General features: G+C 42.3%; 1 long non-coding RNA gene across 11 annotated transcripts in view; it reads left to right on the forward strand.

The window, feature by feature from the left end:
* The first annotated feature begins 787 nt into the window (after nt 1-787).
* Nucleotides 788-12,842, forward strand: part of LOC107052867 — a 55,358-nt gene continuing 43,303 nt past the window's right edge. For 2 of the 11 annotated variants that reach the window (XR_005858781.1, XR_005858786.1), the window contains exons 1-3: nt 799-1,058; nt 2,147-2,220; nt 12,095-12,179. This is a non-coding gene — a long non-coding RNA (uncharacterized LOC107052867). Of the gene's footprint in view, nt 1,059-2,146; nt 2,221-12,094; nt 12,180-12,842 lie in introns of all 11 variants that reach the window. The other 9 variants (XR_006938944.1, XR_005858789.1, XR_005858788.1 and 6 more) reach the window with 9 other exon arrangements.

A 12,842-nucleotide genomic window follows, 5' to 3' on the forward strand; every position in this document is an offset into this window, starting at 1 on the left:
TGCTCCTGGAGGCAGCAGGGAGGAGGAGAGTCTGCTGGGAGCATTTCTGAGTGAATTGTACCCAAAATGGTTCAGCTCGTGGAAGTCAGTGTTCCCCAGTCATCCCCTTAATGTCACTATAGCACATCACCCATCAGACTGACTGGCATTACTTTGGGGGTGACTCTTGTAAAACAGGAAGTAACCTTGGGGCAGAAGAGGTGACTGTGCCAGGGGATTTGCTGTGCTCAGCAGCAGATGGTTTGTAATGGGTACTATCCCAGAAATCTGTCATTTCAGGATTTTGTCAGGAACCCGATGGAGGCTGAAATAGCTCCACCGGTGGAAAGTCAGTGGAGGGAAGAGCTCCCACCCCAACCTCCATACCCAGAGGTGAAACCAGTTGGGAAGAGCTGCAGCCTCTTTCAGTGTGGCCAAGAGAATCATTTTGTGTTCCCTGCTGGACTGAACTTGGCTCATAGCTGATTGTTGCTGTCGATCCAAATCTCCCCAAAGGCCAGTGTATTTTCTTGGTAATAAATGTCCCACAAATGTTCTGAATTTCTGCACTCATTAGGGCTTAGGGAGGTGATTTGTCAGGACAAAAAACGTCTTCTACAATAAAGCAGCAGCTGTATGCAAAGGGTGAGGAGACATTTGTTGCCGTGAGTTGAGTCTCCTGTCAGCAACCAGGCCTCTCACCAGTCCTAGTAAATGTTTTATTGATTTAATATTAAATTAACTGCCCGGGCATAAGGAGTGCATTATTTTTAATGACATTCTGATATTAAGGACTGCAGTTTGCTAGAATGCACCTGTAAAATTAGTATCCCCTAGTATTCTGCAGGAGCCATAAAATGTAATGCTCTTTGTGTGCAGCAATCTAAAGCTTGACATGGGTAATGTTACATGGCATTCACTTGCAGCCTCTGATGGCTGCACCAATTTCTGCTAGGAAAGGAAGAGGACTGAAGTCATCTTGGAAGGCTTATTCCAAATTCATCTCTACTTTGCTGTGAAAGGAATAAACGGAGCATATGATGCCTGGATCCTAATCTCAGAGCACTCTATCTAACCAGGTATGGTAACACATGGCTATATCTACACAGGCTGTATCTACTTGTAACAGCAAGGCACCTTCTGTAGGATGTCGATATTGGAGTCAGTGATTTTCTGCTGTTTTATTTTCCCTCCTAATGAAAGAAAGAAAAAAAAATACAATAAAAAACATGAGTCCAGCCCCAGATGGACCATTCTGGAATGTGGCTTTCTGTTAGTGAAAGAGAAGGAAGTATAAGAATGAAAACATTTCCTAATTTCAGAATTCATGCTAGTTGGTTTTTTTGTTTGTTTGGTTGTTGTTGTTGTTGTTGTTTTTAACTGGGCTACGAAATAGGCAGAAGAAAATTTTCACTCATCCAGAAATATTTTATTTTATTTTTTAACAAAACCAAAGAAGTTCAAATAACATCACCCAGCTGTAGTTCATTCCATCCTTTACCTCTGTAAATTGGACCATAAAGAATCACTGAGAGCACACAGGTCATCTCCCTCTGGGTCTGGCATAGCAGCCACCACAGCAATGCTTAACCTAGCTGGGAGGCATCCCTACAGCAGTGCGTTTTGCTTGAGGAAACACATTATGGATGTATCTATGTATTAGTTTTTTCTCTTTGAGTCCACAGCAATTCTAGGAAAGTCACTGGCATTCAGGAGAGCTAAGATCATGGCTGGTGGGGGACATTTTTGGTATGAGTTTTGCTATGCAGCAGAGAAGTTACTTTGGGTTTTTGCTAAGCACTTCAGCTTGTTTCTACATGGTGATCTCTTATTTTTATCAAGTTCTGCTATTCAAGTACAAAGACAGAATTTTTCTTAGGCCAGTAACATGCACCTTGCTGTTCTACAATTACCATCGGTTTCCCTTAAAATTACTAGGATTGCTGTTTTGCTATGGCAACCTTTTTCTTTTCGTTAAAGTGCGTACCTAGTAAATGTTGCATTTGGTTTTATTAAGGTTGTAAAAATGCCACATTTGAGTTGTTTATATTTTTTAACTCCCTCAGAAATGGTTAATTACAAAGCCAAATCTTCCTAAATGGCATTCAGGTGGGGATTTTAGGAAATCCCAAGATTTCTGAAGAGCTATTTCATTTTGATTTCACAGTGATGAATCACAAAGCTGAAACAACAATGAATACGAGACAGACCGGCAAGAATAAAACCATCATCTCAATACTTGTAAGTACTCAGTTATAAAAATAATAACATTAAATTAAAAGTTCATAATGTTATGGAGTGAGGTAGAGTGAAAATTTTGTATATTGTGTCATTAAATTAAAGAGAGAAGAGTTAAGGGAGTTTTCGTGTAATTAAGTTACTGAATTAATTTCAAGCAGCAACTGTGGGTTGCAGTCTCAGCAGGTGGGTCATGGTTTAAAATGGACACATCTGACACAATGCCTCTTCCTACTGCTTCCTCACAAAATCTCTCTCTTTGTAAATCTTGTTTGTAAAGACACTGATGTTCTCTCTTCTGCTTGCTTGCCTGGGCATACTAGTGAATGAAAACCATGTTTTATTACTCCTAAGGGAAATGTTGACAAGAAGTGGTTGTTTTTGTTGTGGTTTTCCACAGAAAATGCAGGTTTCCTTAGAAAAGAAAGAAAATTTCACTGAGCTTACTTCTTCCTTTTTTTTTTTTAACGTCAAATTTTCCAGGGAAAAATAAAGAAGACAACATAGAAAATTGCATCATAGTTTAAAAAACATCAAGCACTGTACACAGATATTGCTGATTCAATAGGCATTGTTTCTGTGAGAAGTCTCAGAAGAAAAAGGTTCTATGAGAGATGCTTTGAGCTGTAATAGTTGTGACCTAATTGTAATGAATTTATCCGAAGGCTACTCAGCACCTTTCCATGGCTCTGAATCTCCATGGGCATGGAGAAAGCCATGTAAAGTGGATCTGTGTTAAGGCTCCTTCTGACATCAGTAGGTATGAGATAGACTCATTGTGGTTAGAAAGGACCCTTCAGATAATAAGCACCAACCACCAGCATAACACTACCGAGTCCATAAAGCCAAACTAATTTTTTGTATCATAATGTCAGCGTTGCACTGTCCACTTTTCTACCTGCTTTCTCTCATGTTGTTCATGACACTAATTTGCCACCTTTCCTTTAACATTCAGATGTGAACACTTTGCAAGAGGGCACAAGTTTTGCATTTTGAGCCATTTGCACAGACTTTGCAAAGATACAACAGCTTAGCACTAGTCTTAGGAGCTCTTTGTGTGACCAACCTGTCCATATTGTACTGGCTGTCAGCTCAGCTTTGAGACTGAGGATTAGAAAATTGTACCAAAAAGATGGGTGATTGTTGGGTGATGGTTTTTTAGTTGACAAATATAGATAATTCATTGCCCAGGCAACTTGAGTTGATGGAATCAAACCATACTTTTTGCAAAGGATGTGGTGGATTTACTTATTCCTGGTTCTGTGTTTGATTTACTACCACATGATTTCATTAAATAAGAACTTCGCATGAGGATTCCTGCCAAACAACTTCAGGCAAGGCCCGTATTCCACAAATCCCTAAATTTGAGGGTGGTGGGTGGGGGAATCATGGTATTTTTCTAGCAGATGTCTGTGCTGCCTGTGGACTAGAGTTTGGGGTGGTTTGTTATTACCGCTGTTGCTCTAAAGCCCTTGTAAAATGATGCTTATTTTCCTCCCATTAGATAATGAATTTGAATTTTTCCATCCAGTAAAGATGATGATAACTTTAATACGTATTAATTCTCTAATTAATCACAACATTGGAAGGAATAAAGAAGAAGCCTTCAAACAGGCAGTATTTCAGGCTTGAACTGATTTCAACTTCAGACAGGGCTGCTTGGAGCTCTGTCTTACCCTTGTCTAATACAAGGGCACACAGCTCATGTTTGCTGGCGTTTGTAAGTAGATAAAAGTGTGTAAGAAGGTTCCTCCCCCTAATGACCGGATAGAAAATCCATGTTCTGGTAGCTCAGCTGTCCAGATTACATTAAATTTTTGGGGAAGAAAATGAGAAAATGCAAAGAAGAAAATGCCAAAGAAAATGCAAAGGGATAAGAAAAAAGTGATGTAAGTTGGCCAAGAGATCAGTTACACTTCTTGGCCCAGGTTCTGAGGTGGTATAAATCATTAACCGTCCAGCTTCAGTGCAGCCATTCTACTTCACAGAAGTTTTCAATTTGACCTGTTGTTATCTTTGAGCAAAGGTACTAGCAGGTAAACTTACACACAACCCCAAAGAAATTTAGCCCACTTTTGTATGCTGATATTTGCCCTCAAATGCTGCCAGGAGGACTTGTCCCAGTCCTCAGAATTAGGGTGCATGTAATGCAAACCGAGATCTGCTGAAGGTCTAGTGTGGAAGAGAGACATGACTGGGACTGATCTGGGTCTCCATTTCTGAGCTAGGTGCTAGCTCCTCTGCTCCAGGCTGATTTCTAGATGACATCTGGCAAGGAGAGGTTTGAGACGTTTTAGTGATCCCTGTTGACTGTAATCATCCTCCGCACACTTTTGTTGTTGCTCTGAAATGCTCCAGAGACATTTTGAGAACTGTTCTGTAGAGTCTATGCCAAGTGTATCTTACCTGAACCTGGGAGACTGGGTCAGCACGCACAGCTCTGACTAGGCTGGGAAGGCCACCTGCTAGCAGTTAGCTTCAGTACTTCTTTTTTCTTTATTCCACTGTCCTCCTTGGCCATTTCAAGTCTTGGCTTCAGGTGACAAATGGCACCATCGACTGACTGCCATTCAGCAACCCATGCTGTTACGCCGAAACCAATTAAGTGTTCTGTTCGTTGTCCCAAGTAATTGTGTTTACATCATCTCCAAGTGACATCCAGAGTGAAGAGAAAAAATGGCCAAAACAGCTTAGTGCTTTTGGCTTATTGTTTGAATGTTTAAAGACTTTGCATCTGGAAAGTATTCCATTAATTTGTGGCTAGCACCCATATATCAAATCCATGAGCTTCCAAGTAAACAGCTGTCACTGGAGCTGCCATGGAGGGAAATTGGCACTGCTCGCTTGTGGTGAGCAGAGAGGGAACACTCTGGTGAGGACTAATTCAAGGAGGAAACATTAACCCAGATGTGTAGAGGACAATGAAAGAATTGTTCCTTGCAGCTCCTCAACTTTTCATCTGCATTAGTGTGAGACACAATTAAGGCCTCAGACTATTCTGTCTGCTCACACACATACATGGAAGTATATATATCATCATAGCCAGAAAGATGGGATTGCAATATTATAACTAAATGCCATAAAACAGCCTCCACGTCATCCTCTCTGAGCTCTGTGTTTCCTAATATATCAAAGTTTTCCTTGTCTAGCTTTCCTCTAGCCATAGGAAGGGGTCATTCCACTCTAGCGCTTCCCCATCACGTGAACAGACCATCTCGGCACGTGCAGGACATTTCTTCTGTATGTATGCAGTAAATTGATTATTTTGATACCTTAAAGCATCAAATTCACTGTGTGTATGGAGCCTGGCTGGGGAGAAGCAGGAAACTGTGGAGTGCCCAGGAAAGACAGCAAGCAGAACCAAGCTAGAACTCATCTAGCCTGCATCCTGCTCCCAGAGGAGCACCCAAGACTCATGTTTCATTGATAAATAAGGCAGTGTGCTTCTCAGGAGGTTAAACCTGCCTGTGGGTTGATCTTGGGTCCCGTCTTGAAGGTAGATCCTGCAAGACAGCCACAGCTGCTGTTTATAGCGCACCGTATAATGGATCAGCAGCAGTGCTTGGATGTGACTGTGGCATCATGGTCACTTGAATTGGATCTATTCACAAACTGATCTCGTCTCACAGCAGGCTGTTTCCCACCAGTAGCAGTTGTGGCCTGGCAGTAAGTTGGCCATACCAAGCCTTGGGAACTAATTCAGCCTAAAATGAGATCCACAAATTAAACACAACAAGATTTGTTTTCAGCAAGTGCAATTTCCTGAAGCAGTTTCCTCTGTGTCCATGCATACAAGACATGGACTGTGTGTGTGGGAGAGAGGAGACCGTCTGTGTCGGTCACCACCTGTTCTTAGGCTGGTTCAATCACATAGCCAGATGAAAAAAAAAAAAAAAAAAACAGGAACCAAATTCATGCTTTCCTCATGAAAGACATGGTAGAGCAAGGATCTGTCCAGACACTGGTGTAGTGGGGAGACGTGTAGGTGTTTGGCACAAAATTTGAGCTGCTTTGGGGCAGTTGGCAGTGCCAAGGGCCCGGGCTGGAGTTGTGAGTTCATGTAGAAGCCACAGTGGCTCCGAGCAGTGTGAGAATTCCTACCTGAAGCCAGGTGCAAGGCTGAAATGAGGACTCTGCTTCTGTTCTCAAGCAGTGCTGTTGTTGGCAGAACCGGTTGTTGTGCAGCCTGAGGCAGAGGGGTGGGGGCCGGTTATTTTCAATTACATTTTAGATCAGTGTGTTTTCCACGTGGTGCTCAAAGTACATGAAATAATTCATTAAGAGGAACTGTACACACAGAAGAGGGACAGTAGTGATATTGCTACTTAGGTTTTCTTAAGAGGGAGGATACAGAAATATTAAAAAGCACCACAGCAAGATGCCATTGAGAAAGGGCAGCAAGGAGTTCCCCATTTCCAGAAGGGAGGATCTGAGGCCAAGGAATATGTGGTGAGTCCACTGAGGAGATGGCCTCGTCAGACACAGGGGAATCATGGATGACCTGGGATGCAAAGAAGAAAACAAAAAGAACACACTTTCCCACCTCTGCCTGACAGATGCACTGGCATATACCCTGCTCTGGCTCTCCACTGGACTTGGGATTTACCTTCTGTTTACTAACCAACCCAAAGTGGGTTTGAACTGGTGACCTAAAGGTGAAAGGCTCTGTATCTTATTAGAATTACTCTGAACTGCTGAATGAGTCCCCCATGGCAGTTAATATTTGATTATGGTTCTAGAAAATGTTCAGCTTTTACAATTAGTGTCAAAGCAGTGGTAAGCCCCTCTTTGATTCCTGGGTGTAGGCTCGTGCTTTTCTTAACCTCACACATATGCTGGCATATTTACAGTAAGTGCTCAGGGGCTTGGTTTTTTTTATTATTTTTTATTATTATTTTTGAATTAAAAATGAAAGTTCCCCAGGGAAATTATGCAATGGGAAATAGCCACTTCAATAAACTTGACTCACACATTTTATTGATTATGGTAAATTTAATTATTCCATTTAAACGTTGCTTACATACCAAAAAAATTTATCCTTCCTACATGTTTTTTCCTGTTTTCGTATCCCTCTCTTCAGATCTCCCTCCCCCCCCCCCCCCCTCCCCCCCCAGAAAAAAAAGTGCTATAAATTATTGTTAATTTTTGGTGGAAAAATAATCAGAGCTAAGCTTACAATTGCAAATTTAAAAAGAGAAAGCATACAATAAATCTCATTCAAAACATCCTCAAATAGTACTACTAATTGTTAAGTAGAAGTAATTGCTACTCTAAAATATTCTTTTACCTCTGCCATATATTATGTACACCATCTTTTTTTAAGGGAGACAATTACTGAAGTGCAGAAGTTAAAAAAACAACAACCACAAACGGATCAAAATAGGTGTTTCTCCAACTCAGTGCTTTATTAGGTGATACCATTGATACTCTTTGTACTCAATACCCCAAGACCTCCATCTTTTTCGAGGCCACTGTACGAGGGTCTTTAGAGGTGATGGTCCAAAGCAAAAGAGCTGCTGGTCCCTGGATCATCCTTGGGTTCTAACCTTTTTTCTCTTTAAAAGCCTCTTTTTTCATTTTTAAGCTTCCAAATAGTCTCTCCTTCCTGAGGAAATTAATTCATTCATTCCCATCTTACTCTTTCTGAAGATAGAGATTGTTCCCATGAGTAGGAATCTCTGGGACTGAGCTCAGAGCAATTCACTGTGGTTAGAAATTGGGTTGCAGCAAGAGGAATTACTGTTCTCTAATACAAAAAACTGAAAGTAATTCACAAAGTTCATCAAGGCCAGGTTAGATGGGGCCCTGGGCAACCTGGTCTAGTAAATGGAGAGGTTGATGGCCCTGCCCGGCAGGGGGGTTGGAGATTCATAATCCTTGAGGTCCTTCCAACCCAGGCCATTCTGTGATTCTGTGCTTCTGTCATCTGCCCCTCATCCCCATGAAGGGACTATTCAGAGCCAACCCACGCCAGCCTGTCATACCATGATAGAGGCCTATTATGGTTTGTCTTCCTTCTTGAAGCTGAAAATTCAATCTGGAATGCAGTATTTAGGTTCTGGATGCTGATGCTGGTCTGTTTTGAAAGCTGAAATAAGGCCAGGGTTTGCTCAGGTCTTTGTTACTTCTAGACACATCTTTCATCTAAGTGCTTTCTCAGGGCCATCTGACCTGGGTTTGTTTTATCTCGCGGCTAGACAAATGCACATCTTGTGTAATCTGAGAGGGATGCATTTCTTTGAGGGGAGGCACACCTCTTCAGTTAGTGAGGTGAGCCTGTGAGAAGCTGGTGAGAGCACACAGATGCTGAAGGAGGTACAGCAGGGCTGGGGCACAAGAGTCTTGGGCACTGCAAGTGAGAGGTGTCTCCTCTCTTCTCCCCTGGTTTCTTCTCCAGTTTCTCTCCTGGTGGCACATTTGGCTGCCACCACTGTTGAGCACTGTGATCAGCCCCACACATTTCTGGTTGTCCCTTCTTGGCAGAAGATGGGCTGGGAAATATTCCCCAGAGGCCTCAGTGCCCTTTCTACCTTCAGGTTTCCCATATGACAGTATAAGTGACTCAATGTGTCTGGAGCATCTCCCTTATGAGGAAAGGCTGAGTAACCTGGATTTGTTCAGCCTGGGGAGAAGACTGAGGGGGTATCTGATTAGTGTTTATAAATACCTAAAGGAATGTGAGAGGCAAATGGATGAGGGTGGACTCTTCCCAGTGGCGTGTAGTGATAGGACAAGGAGCAATGGCCTAAAACTTGAACATAGGAAGTTCTATACAAACATATGGAAGAACTTCTTTACGGTAGGGGTGTTGGAGCACTGGAACAGGTTGCCCAGACAGGTTGTGGAATATCCTTCTATGGAGATATTCAAGACCCAGCTGGACACCTACCTATGTGACATATTGTAGGGTACTTGTTTAGCAGGGGGTTGGACTTGGTGATCTCGAGGTCCCTTCCAACCCCTGCAATTATTTGGCTCTGTAATATGCAGAACATTTGTCCCATGACTTGAAAAAAAAACAACTATTGGATGGTCTGTATCTTGGTGGGTTTCTAATTTATTGCTTTATTAAAAAAATATAACTGGATTAAAGTACTTACGTATTTCTAAATGACCTACCTTAAAAATAACCACAATTTGATGTAAACTGGCTAGGTTCCCTTGAGTTTAATGAACTCACTCCAGCTTGTACCAGATGAGGATTAGGCCCCAAGATTCATGCAAGCCCATTTGTGATGACCTTGAAAAGAATTTAGATTAAAGATGAGTTTGGAAGCAAACCGAATCATAACCCTGACTGATTTAGTTTGTTTTGCTGGCAAGTTCTAGTTTTCTGAGAATATGACCTCGTTATAATATGTATTACACCAAATCCTTCACTTAATGAGCCCATTGCCACAGATGTCACTCCCCATGCCATAACTTCCCAAAACATTTCAATTACCTTCCCCAGAACTGTCACCACGCTTGCTCTGGCTGCCGTGGGGAGGGAACTTAGCCATATAGCAGATCCCAGGCTCGGCTCTCAGCCTAGATGACATGCAGAAGAATTATTTTGCAGACGGACCAACCTAGGACATGTGTTCCTGCTGGGATCGGCACTCTGCTCTCCCCTCGTGGCCTCCCTAACAAGAGTGTGAGAGCTCAGACCAACAGCCAACTCCTCAACAACAAAAGCCTCCTTGTCAGTACCCAGCCTTACTCAAAACAGAGCAGAGAAGGGGATTTTTTTGACAGAGCTGTGGATCACAGTCTCGCAAGAACCAGCTTGTCACCTAGTGCTGTCAGCAAAGCTCTAGATGAAGTTAAAAATTCACATACTTGCTCCCTGCCTCAATTTCCAGAGCTGTGAGGATAGTAGTGTCTCCCTGTGGTCTGTTGGTTCTGAGAGAATTATTAAGCCAGGAGACACAATGTGCAGCTGCTATGGTGATGGTGGTGATATAGACAGGAATATAAGCAGTACTCAAAATGATGTATGAGCTTGAATCCCATGGCAAGAAAGAATTTTGACATTTCACTTTAGAGATTAGGAATTGCCCCAGGAAAAAAAAAAAAATTATCTTCTTCCTTCCCTCCAAAAATTGAGCCCAAATCTGATGTCTCTACTCCTGCTTTTCATGGTCTTGCATAATGATCTACATGAAAACTTTAGAGTAAAAAAGCCAAATGCTTCATGCTCTAAATTCTGAAGTGGAACAATTGCAGTGCTCTTGACATTTTTCATTTTCCTTTGGATGTTTTCCTTTCAAAGCAAAGTGTAGTCATAAAGGGATCTGTTGGTGGGACTCCGTTTCAAAGAAATACGTGTATATGCCTTATATATACCCTACATAACCACATATGGATACGGTGCTTTTATATCGCTCTTACTAAGCTTTTCCAAAAATTTCTATTTACTGCTGCTTCAAAGAGGGCAGAGCCAAGTGCTCTGTGCAATCCTCACTCTCCCAACACACACACATCTCACGGTTGAAAGGAATTTGCAATATTATTTCTTCCCCTGCCCTATATTATTATTATTGTTATTATTATAGCACGTGATGATCTGGTGAGGAGCCTCATACCTTCAGCTCCTGTGCAAGTCGCTGGTGAACAATATTCTCATAAAGGTTACTTGTCCAGCTCTTCTCCAAGTGCAGGAGAGAGGTCAGGACTGTCAGAGAAGGAGATGTCTGGGAGGAAAGTGTTCCTCATGGGTAGGGGACCCTGGAGTTCTTTGGGAGCAGGCATAGGTAGAGTATCTTCTGCCATGCCTTAATCCGGGTTAGTGCTGAAGATGCACAGACAACAATGTGCCGACCACCTGTTTCATTGCACAGTGGCACTGTTGCATTTCTCTGTGAATAAATATTTCCTTTCCCTTTCTCTATTTACAAGAACACCATGGTTTCACAGGGGGGAAAAAAAGACTTCATTTTTCCACATCTCTTTTTCTTCCTTTTGATTCACTGACTAATTTTTTATGCTGCAAGATAGACTCACTTTTCAAGCTTTGTTTGCCTTTTTTTGTTTATTTTAGCTGCTACTCATCAGTTCAAGAAAAAAGTTTGAATGCCTTATCTAATAGATGGCACGTGTGCATGGCTTTCATCACTTTGCCGTCCCTCTGCAAGATTTCATCACATTTGCCTGGAATTTCATCTATAACACACACCGTAGAGCTGGTCCCAAGGAAAAGAGACAGTGGCTCACTACATGACATCCTTTCTCTTAAGATACCATTTCCTTCTGCATGGCCCCCACTTGCCAGATTGGGATTGGCAAGATGGTTTCCCCCCTTTGCCACATTGGTTTGTCTTAATTGCTGTAGTGCCACTGAGAAACATGTGGCAAACAGCTTTATTGCCAAGACCAGCCCAGCAAGCTGGGATGATTGAAGGAGAAGTGGTTTCCAGCAGGAATGCTCCTCCATATTTTAAGTTAGACTTTCTTGGAGAACGGAAGAAGAAGAGACTGGGTTTTGTTCCCTGCATGTGATTCACCATAACTGGCAGTATCTCCCATGGCACAGAAGGATACCAGAAATCTGATGTAAAAGTTTCTCCTCCAGGAATGTCATGTTGATTTCTTAGTCGTTGAAAAAGCCTGATATCTTCACAGTCTAACACTTCTTGGCAGCTCATCTGAAGCAAACCTGGAGAGGACAACTGCATAACCTGAGAGCTCTTACCTGGCCCTGTTGGACCACATCATAGCAGAGTTTGTGGTCAACTAGAAACCCCATCTGTGTCACTGCAGAGCTCAGGCATGCCTTGAGACAAGAGTAACTACTTGTGCTCTATCTATCCTACATACTCCTTTTTTTTTTGAGCACCTCCCAGACATTACCATGTTTATCCTCTTAGCACCTCTGTAATTATCTCTCTTGTAACAGATGGGAAACAGAAGAACATGGAGATTTTGCAATTTGAGCTGAGCCAGGCAGGAGCTCTTTGGCAGAAGAAGAGGCCTCCCGAGGGGTGAGTAATGTTCTTTTGACAATCCCATTAGACTTCTGTTTGTATCCTTATGTACCTAGATACGAACCCAAAATAAAGCCCAAAGCATCTGATAGACAGCAGTCATTCTTTGAACCTGGCTCTTCAGGAGCGATGGCAAGGCTCTCACTACTGTCCTTCCCAGTCCTTGTCATAATTCCCAGACACCAGACCTGCAGAAGTTGTATTCTATTTCACTTTGAAGAATCAACCCATACTTTTGCAAGCAATATAAACATCTTTTTAGTTTGACATATACAGAAAATTCAGAACAGCTGCTATCTTTTTGTGCAGTATTTTTCAGAATAATTTTGCACACTCACTTTATCTTTACCAGTGTGTAACTGGCAGAGTGAATCAGGTGGCACTTGGCTTTAAATATATGCTTATGGTCAGCCCTGTTACCAGTAATATCAATGGGAGCATTGCCAAGTACTAGAATATAGCACTTAATCAGCAGCAGTAGCTGAGTGCAAGAAATGCTGAGTGGAGATGCAAACCAACTGGACATCCTTCAGGTGAGGCACATACTTAGCTGAATGGAGGGCTCTACAAAAAATCAGACGGAGCAGTGGAAATCAGATCAGCAAGGCTACATCTGCCTAACAAACATCCTTCCCAGCATGTGAGTCAGTGGCAGGTTAA

This window comes from Gallus gallus, chromosome 3 (assembly GCF_016699485.2).
Source record: "Gallus gallus isolate bGalGal1 chromosome 3, bGalGal1.mat.broiler.GRCg7b, whole genome shotgun sequence".
In the NCBI taxonomy this organism is placed as follows: domain Eukaryota; kingdom Metazoa; phylum Chordata; class Aves; order Galliformes; family Phasianidae; genus Gallus; species Gallus gallus.